Below are 9,268 nucleotides of genomic sequence, written 5' to 3'. Positions count from 1 at the left end.
AAATGGCGCCGGAGAAAGTGGTGCCATTTGTGGAGCTGCCGCAGATCAGCGAGGAGTATGAGGGCTCGGGAGAGGTCAACCCCGTTGCGGCGGCCAGCGCCGCCGACAAGATCGCCGAGTTTGCGTCGCCCTCCGAGGAGGTACTCAGCGCGGGGACGTCCTAGGGGCCCCGTCATAGGGCGATCATCCAGTCCGGGGTCCCCTTGGAATTTCTCCGCAGCGAGCAGGAGGAGGAAGCGGTCTAGAAAGCACAGATCGAGGTCGGCTCTCAAATTCAGGACCACCTCGACCGCGCCATAGGGCTTCACCGGACGACGGACCTCCAGATCAGTCAGGTAGGTGGCTCTCTCCCGGGAATCGTTCGCATTTGGTCTTGATTTTGGGTGTTTCACTCACGCTCTTCTATTTGCAACAGCTGAGGGACATTTCGCGCAAAAAGAGTGCCGAGCTGACCCAGCTGTACTCTCAGATGCGCTGGCTCGGGCAGCACAACGCCGACTTGGTGCTCCGGAACATTGATGCCAACACCAAGATGACAAACCTGGGGGCGCCATAGCGGGCGCTAGAGGAGGAGTTGGCGCAGACCGCTGGTGAGCGCGATGTCCAGAGGGCCACGGCGGAGCAGTAGGCTCAGGAGGCCGAGGCGCAGACTGCCGAGCTGCATCGTGTTAGGACGGCGCTCGAGCAGAAGGAGGCCGAGCTCCAGCGCAAGGAGGTCGAGCTCCAAGGCAAGGAGGCCGAGCTCCAGCGCGAGAAGGCGACCGTCGCTACGATGACCGGTACCCTCGAGGAGAAGGGTAGAGCCCTCGAGGAAAACCAAGTGGCCATCCGAAATGCGGAGGCCGCCCTCAAGGAGAAGGAGGACTCTTTGTCGTCGCTCGAGGAGACCGCCCGGGTCTAGCAGGAAGGGGCGTAGAAAAATATCACGGGTGAGTGTTCGAAATTTCATTTTCGTTTGATCTGAGTTTTTCGCAACTTATCTTGGTTCCTCTGGTCAGAGCTGAGGCAGAAAGTGGCGGACGAGACTGCGGTGAAGGAGGCTGTCAACACCGCGCTCATGGCGGCGCAGGTTGAATACGCTGAACTGAAGCGGACCGCCGTGAGCATGTGCCAGGAGCTCGAGGGGAATGGTGCCGTGTCTGGTAGCTCGGTGGTCAGCCGTCTGCGAGCGCTAGGTGGCCGGATCGCCGAGCACGCCAAGAGCACTTTCCGCCTCGGTGTCCTACGAGCCCTCGTCGTGGCCTCGACACACTACATTATGGACCTCAAGAGGGTGTCGTCGGGGTACGTCGTCCCAAATGACGCCGGTGCGGATGCTGCATCGGCCATCATGGATGACGCCGACGCAGCCGCCGAGGAGTTCGCCACTGTCCTAGCCGGGAAGCTTGAAGCTGACATCCCCCCCCATAGCCGAATTCGATGCCGTTGAAGACCCGTGAGGGGGGAGGATAACCTGTAGGAAGTCTGGGCCTCGGAGCCCATATAATAAGTTAGTACTCGTCGTACTTGTACTTCTGGATTAAGTAATTTGTTATCGTATATTGACGGTGTGGCCCATCGAGGCCTTGTGCGTTCGAGCCTTTGTTTCTCTACTCTATTTCCGTGTTCTCGTATGCATTTTAGATAGCTTTCAGCGAGGATGTTCGCGTTCACAAATGACTTATGCGTAGGGAGGTGAGTGGGGATGCCGTATCCCGGAGGCGTAGGCGGTCCCGCGGCTCGGCCGATTCCGTTCCTTAGTCGTTTGCGCCTTGCGTTTAGCTTTCTAAGTATACGAGAAACTTAGATACAGAAATTTTTCGAAAAAACATTGACAATTTTTGGGGACATTCGGGGGTTCCCCACGTAGTATTCCCCGAGGGAGGCTTGGCTTTGCCAAGGGTAAAGCCAGGCGTACCTCAGTGTTCATGCGTATCCGAGCCCCCGAGGGTCCGGAAAGTTTCCAAAAAATAAACAAGTAAAGCATACTCCTTTATTGTTTCGGGAGATCGTAAATACGAGTATAAATGATGTACAAATAGCTTGAAATTCTAAGGATAGAAGCGACGTAGCTGTTGTATGTTCCAATCATTGGTGAAGACTTCGCTATTTTCGTTTGCCAGCTTATACATGCAGGGCTTGAGCACCTCAGCGATGATATATGGGCCTTCCCACGGTGGTGAAAGCTTGTGGCGTCCCCTGTTGTCCTGTCGAAGTCTCAGCACCAGGTCGACCTTGTTGAGGTCTCGGCGTCGAACTCTCTATGCTTGGTATCTTCGCAGCGACTGTTGATATCGTGCTGAGTAAAGGAGCGCCACGTCTCGAGCCTCGTCCACTTGGTCCAGCGAGTCCTCGCGGGCTTGGTGGTTCTGCTACTCTTGGTAGGCCTTGAGCCTCGGTGACCCGTACTCCAAGTCTGTGGGGAGCATGGCCTCAGCGTCATAGAGTAGGAAGATGGGGTAAAGCCCGTGGCTCTGGTTGGGGTCGTCCTCAGGCTCTAGATAACCGAGGGTTGCTCTGTGAGCCACCTCCTGCCAAACTTGTTCAGCTTGTTGAAGATCCTTGGCTTCAGGCCTTGAAGGATCATGCCATTGGCACGTTCCACTTGTCCATTCGTCTGTGGGTGCGCCACAGCCGACCAGTCCACACGTATGTGGTAGCTGTCGCAAAATGCCAAGAATTTCTTTCCCGTGAACTGTGTGCCGTTGTCGGTGATGATCGAATTCGGGACCCCAAACCTGAAGACAATGTCGGTGAAAAACAACACGGCTTGTTCGGACTTGATCTTGCCGATGGGCTGAGCCTCGATTCACTTGGAGAAATTGTCGATTGCTACCAACAAGTGGGTGTAGCCCCCGGGCGCCTTCTGCAGCAGGCCGACGAGGTCCAATCCCCACACTGCGAACGGCCACGTGATGGGGATGGTCTGCAGAGTGTGGGCCGGGAGGTGTGTCTTTCGGGCGTAGAACTGGCAACCCTCGCAGGTCCGCACAACGTCAGTGGGGTCGGCGACCGCAGTGGGCTAGTAGAAGCCCTGTCGAAACGCGTTGCCCTAGAGGGTGCGTGGCGCCACGTGATGGCTACATACTCCGGCGTGGATGTCTCAAAGTAGTTCCCTACCCTCGGGGATGGGGATGCATCACTGCAGGACCCCCGAGGGGCTGCACTTGTACAACTCTCTGTCGATCACGATGAAAGACTTGGCTCGCTTGGCGACGTGTCGCGCCTGTGCGCGGTCCGAGGGTAGCACCCCTCGGTTGATCTAGTCGAGGTACTGGTCGCGCCAGTCTTGCGAAAGTGGGGCCTCGTCGATCTGCATTGCCTCGCCCTTGTCCTCCGAGGGTGCCTCGGTTTCAGTCTCCATGGACTCGGCCTCATCCGCCGAGGGGTTTCCGCAGGGGGGCTTGGCATTCGAGGGGCCCGGTTCCGCCGGATCCTTGAAATCGATGGAGGACTTGGCGATGTCGCGAGCAAAGATGTTCGGGGGGATGGTGGTCCGCCCTGACGCGATTTTGGCTAATTCGTCGGCATCCTCGTTGTACTTGCGCGGGACGTGGTTGAGTTCTAAGCCGTCGAACTTGTCTTCGAGGCAGCGTACTGCGTTGCAGTATGCCTCCATCTTCGGGTCGTGACAGTTAGACTCCTTCATTACTTGGTCGATGGTGAGCTGAGAGTCACCGCGTACATCAAGGCGCTTGAGGCCGAGCTCGATGGCGATGCGGAGGCCACTAAGGAGGGCCTCGTACTCCGCCATGTTGTTGGACGCAGGGAAGTGTAAGCGAATTATGTAGCGCATGTGCTCTCCGAGCGGTGAGATGAAGAGCAGGCCGGCGCCGGTGCCGGTTTTCATCACCGACCCGTCGAAGTACATGGTCCAGCATTCAGCTTGGATTTGCGGTGGGGGCAGCTGAGTGTCCGTCCACTCAGCGACGAAGTCGGCCAAGATTTGGGACTTGATCGCCTTGCGAGGCGCGTAGGTGAGAGTTTCTCCCATCAGCTCCACGGACCACTTGGCAATCCTACCCCCGGCTTCCTTGTTGCGGACTATCTCTCCTAGAGGCAAAGACGAGACCACGATGACGGGATGGGCCTCGAAATTGTGGCGCAGCTTGCACCGAGCCAAGACCACCGCGTATAGCAGCTTCTGGATCTGCGGATAGCGTGTCTTGGTTTCGGACAACACTTCGCTAATGTAGTACACCGGCTGTTGGATAGGCAGAGCGTGGCCCTCCTCTTGTCTTTCGACAACGATCACCGCGCTGACCACTTGGGTCGTCGCAGCTATGTACAGGAAGAGGGGCTCGCCGTCTATGGGTGGTGTGAAAATGGGGGCATGAGTGAGCGATGCCTTCAGCTTGTCGAGGGCTTCTTGAGCCTCGGGGGTCCACGTGAAGCGCTCAGTTTTCCTCAGGAGTCGGTATAGGGGCAAGCCTTTTTCGCCGAGGCGTGAGATGAAACGGCTGAGAGCTGCGAGGCAGCCCATGACCCTCTGTACCCCCTTCAAGTCTCGGATCGGTCCCATCCGTGTGATGGCTTTGACTTTTTCAGGGTTGGGCTCGATGCCCCGCTGGGAGACAATGAAACCCAAGAGCATGCCTCGAGGTACTCCGAAAATGCATTTTTCCGGGTTATTACCCGTTTGGCCCTTAGGCAATCGAACGTGATCCTGAGATCAGCGACCAGGTCGTCTGCCTTCTTGGATTTTACAATGATGTCATCGACATATGCCTCTACGTTCTGCCCGATATGGTCCCCGAATACATGAAGCATACACCGCTGGTATGTAGCTCCGGCATTTCTGAGGCCAAAAGGCATCGTGACATAGCAGTACATGCCGAATGGTATGATAAAAGAGGTCACGAGCTGGTCGGACTCTTTCATCTTGATTTGGTGGTAACCTAAATAACCATCAAGAAAGGATAAAAGTTCGCATCCCGCAGTTGAATCAATGATTTGATCAATATGCGGCAAAGGAAAGGGAACCTTCGGACATGTTTTATTTAAACTAGTGTAGTCTATGCACATCCTCCAACTTCCATTCTTTTTCTTCACTAATACAGGATTAGCTAGCCACTCGGGATGGAATACCTCCTTGATGAATCAGGCCGCCAGAAGTTTCTGCAGCTCCTCGCTGATCTCCCGGCGCTTGAGCTCGTCGAAGCGTCGCAGGCACTGCTTCACCGGCTTGGAGTTGGGTCGGATGTCAAGGGAGTGCTCGGCGACCTCCCTCAGTATGCCAGGTATGTCCGAGGGGCTCCACGCAAAGATTTCTGTGTTGGCGCGGAGAAAGTCGATGACCTGCAACGCCTTGTCGTCGGGGTGATTCGGGTTGAGGGGCACCTTCTTGATACCTTCGGCGGGTTCGAAGCTGCCCGCGTGCCGGTGTGTGGAGTCCAAGGCCTCGCTTGCCATCTTGTCGAGGGTGGCTATGAGAGCCTCGTCCTCTACTTGAGCCTCCGTGTGCTCGACGCACTCGACGTCGCACTCGTAGGCGTGCTCGAACGAGGAGCCGACGGTGATGACACCCTTTGGACCCGACATCTTCAGCTTGAGGTAGGTGTAGTTGGGAATGGCCATGAACTTGGCGTAGCAAGGACGGCCAAGGATGGCGTGGTAGGCTCCTCCAAACCCCACCACCTCAAAAGTGAGCACTTCCATGCGGAAGTAGGCTGCCGTGCCGAAGCAGACGGGTAGGTCGATCTGGCCGAGGGGTTGGACTCGCTTCCCCAGCGCAACGCCATGAAATGGCGACTTGCTAGGGCGGAGCTTGTCCAATCCGATCCCCATGAGCTCCAAGGTGTTGCCTCCGTCTATGAGCACCTTATAGAAGCGAGTGTTGCCGATGATGGGGTCGACAACAAGCGGGTACCGTCCCGGGTGTGGGACGTAGTTGGGGTGATCCTAGCGGCCGAAGGAAATGGTGTCCTCCAACCAGTCGAGATAGGATGGCGTGGCCTTGGTGACGGAGAAGACTTCCCGGCGCTCACGCTTGCGCTGCCGAGAGGTCATGTTCGTCGTTGGCCCTCCGAAGATGAAGAAGGTGTTCTCCACCGGGGGGAACTCATCGTCTCCACCTTTGTCGCCAGCATTCTTCTTCTTGTCCTCGTCACGATGCGCGACGCGGTTGTAGTACTTCCGGAGCATCTCGCACTGCTCGAGGGTGTGGTTGACCGAGCCCTTGTGGTAAGGGCATTGCTTCTTGAGCATATCATCGAACAGGCCGCCACCGCCTCGAGGGGGGCCTCGAGGTCCTTTGCGGTCCGGGGCAGCGACGAAGGCCTCGTCGGAGTCCTCCGCCTATCCCGGTCCGCGCTGGTTCGGTGGGGCTGGCTTCTTTCCTTTCTTCCCCCGCTTTTGCTTCTTGGCGGGGGCGTTGGTCTTGGCGCTGCTGCTCTCTGCGGCCGCATCTTCCTTGTGCTTGTTCACCTTGTCATCAAAGATGGCACCAACTGCCTCCTCGTCGGCGGCGTAATTGGTGGCGGCATTGAACAGCTCGTTGGTACTGGCGGGATGGCTTCGCGCAAGCTCGTGCACCAGGTTCCTGCACGTTGTGCCTTCGAGGAAGGCGTTGATGACCTCGATGTGGGTGACGCTGGGGAGCTCGGTGCATTGCTTGGAGAAGCGCCGCACGTAGTCGAGCAGGGACTCGTTGGGCTTCTTCCGACACCCTTTGAGGTCCCAGGAGTTCCCAGGGCACACGTAAGTGCCCTGGAAGTTGCCCACGAAGATCTTGACTAGGTCAGCCCAGTCGTGGATCTGGTCCGTGGGCAAGTGCTCGAGCCACGTTCGTGTGGCGTCAGCGAGGTGAAGGGGGGATGCGGATGATGACCGCGTCATCCATCGCACCGCCCAGCTGGCATGCCAGGTGGTAATTGTTGAGCCAGACCACGGGATCGGTCTCGCCCGAGTACTTGACGAAGGTGGTGGGCTGTCGAAAGCGCGGGGGAAAGGGAGCGGTACGAATCTCCCGGCTGAACACACGGGTGCCTGGAGGCTCCGGTGACTCGCCCCTGTCGTGCTTGGGGTCGAAGCGACCACCCCGTCGAGGGGTGTACTTCCTACCATTGATGATGCTGCGGGCGTCGCCGTCGCCGGCGTGTCCGCGCATGTCGTGGAGTCGCTCCCTTGCGGGAGTCCTTCTGATGCGGTCCTGCACCGAGGGTGCCTTCACACCGTCCGCTACGGCTGCCTTGCCCTTTCCTTTCGGGGGAGAGTGCACCGAGGCCTCGCGGCCCTGGTGTGCTGCACCTCCAGCCTTCGGGACTGTCGAGCGCATGCGAGACATAGAGCTCTCGGCCAGCTGCACAGCAGCCTGCTCGATGAGCACCTGTGCCTCGTGGCGCAGGTTGCGACCCGAAGTCGTAGATGGCTCGGGCATTGCTTGGAGTAGGTAGGCCGCAGCGACGAGTTTCTCCCTGGTCGTCTTCAGTTCCGGTGGTCTGTCGACGTTGTCGGCTAGGATCCGTTCCCGGGTGACGCGCCCCGCCGCCCGGGCCTGCGTGCCACGCGCGGTGCGCTGCTACTCGAGCGCAGTGTGCAGCTCCTGCGTTTGCCGGTGCTGCTCGTCGAGCCTGGCTTGAAGCTCCTTGAGGTGCGCCAGCTGTGCCTACCGCGCTGCCGAGCTTGACGAAGTAGAAGGGTTCGCTGCCGACACCACCGCTTGGTTTGCCTGCGCGTCTGCCCCACCGTTCCCGTCATCGTCCGGAGCGCCATCGATTTGTCCATCCACAAGCTCGACCATGAAGCACTCCCGAGTGTGATCGTAATCCCCCTCGCTGGAGTCCTCGGAGCAGGTGAGGCAGTAAGCCACCGCGAGCTGGAACGATCGGAAAGCATCGAGGTCTCGGACCCCAGAGTAGTCCTCGGCCTCTTCGGCCATGAAGCTGTCCATGAAGAAGTTGATGTGGTCGGTGATCGAGCCCGCCGTCTCGTGATAGGAGTCATCAGGAGATGACGCGATGAGGTTGCGGATCGAGAGGAGGTGATGACCCGGCAGATCCTCGTACTCGGTGAAGTTGGTGCTAGATGAAGAGGCATAGGTGGCAACATTGTGCATCCCAAAGGGAAAGGGCGACGGTGCAGTCGCGCCCTCCCTGGGAGGCACTGGGGCTGCGGTCGATGGTGGTGCCAGTGCAGATGGCGCCGGAGCACGTGATGACAAAGTGGTGGCTCCGTCGGCCGCGACGCTGAGCTGCGACATGCCAACCTCAACCCACATGGGGGAGCTGAGGCGTGCCGCCCTGCGCCGCTCCATGTGCGCTTGTCGCGAGCACAGGCCCGAGTGCCTTTTGCGCCGGGCTGGTGAAGTCGGAGCGTCGGGGTTGCGTCTGAGCGAGAGGAGCTCCATGAGGTAACCGTTGCTGGTTGCCCTGAACTCAAGACTCCCGAACCAAATCTCGTATCCCGCTGGGAGCGGATCCGAGGCGCCCATGGGAAATGGGTTGGATCTGCTCGCCATCCCTGGAGATCAAATGGGAAAAAAAGAGAAATGTCACGCAGCGGCCCCTACCTGGCGTGCCAACTGTCGGTGTCCTGACCTGGTGGTCCGGACCCAACTAGTGATGATGCTGCGTGTTCCTCGTCCCATATGGTTGATGCAGGAGGCAATACAGTCACACACGGATGTATCCTGATTCCGGCCACGGTGTCGTACGTCCAGCAAAAGGGTGTGCGAGAGCACTGTACTGTCTTGCACCGGGGGTGCCTGTAGTAGGGGGTACAAGTGAGGTGAGAGAGGGAGGGAAGCTCTCAGGTCTCTGCTAGAGGAGGAGTTGATTGAGGCGAGTGCCAATATCGGGGCTCAGAAGAGCATATGTGCTCTGTGAGTGGTGCCGAGTGTTGTGTTCAGCTAGATGAACGTCCTTAAGATAGAGCCTGCCTCCCCCCTTTTATAGACACAAGGAGGGGCGGTGTACATGCACAGGAGATCACGAAAGTCGTCGTCTTCTCCCCAAATCGCGGAGGTGCAGTGGTCGAGCACTGTAGAAAGTATACTGCGGGGTATGGCGCCTGGCGTGGCAGTCGTCCTGGGCGGCGTCCTTGGCCTTGCGGAGATCGCGCCAGCGTCCTTGTAGCTCCAGCGGGCGGCGTGGTGGTTGCTGTTGGGGGTACCGTCCTCCAGGCGTGATGTGGCGATGTTCTGAGGGTCCTGCAGGCCAGGGTCTTGTCCTGGTCAAGGTCAGAGCCGCTTCTGAGGGTCATGCTCATGCCGTTCGAGGGTTCCGTGGAGGGGAAAGTATGAAGGAGGTATGGGGAGTTGGCAGCGCAGTGGCTGGAGCAGCGCCGAGCA

Source organism: Panicum virgatum, chromosome 9N, assembly GCF_016808335.1.
Source record: "Panicum virgatum strain AP13 chromosome 9N, P.virgatum_v5, whole genome shotgun sequence".
Taxonomy (NCBI): domain Eukaryota; kingdom Viridiplantae; phylum Streptophyta; class Magnoliopsida; order Poales; family Poaceae; genus Panicum; species Panicum virgatum.
This window is presented reverse-complemented; position numbering follows the sequence as displayed.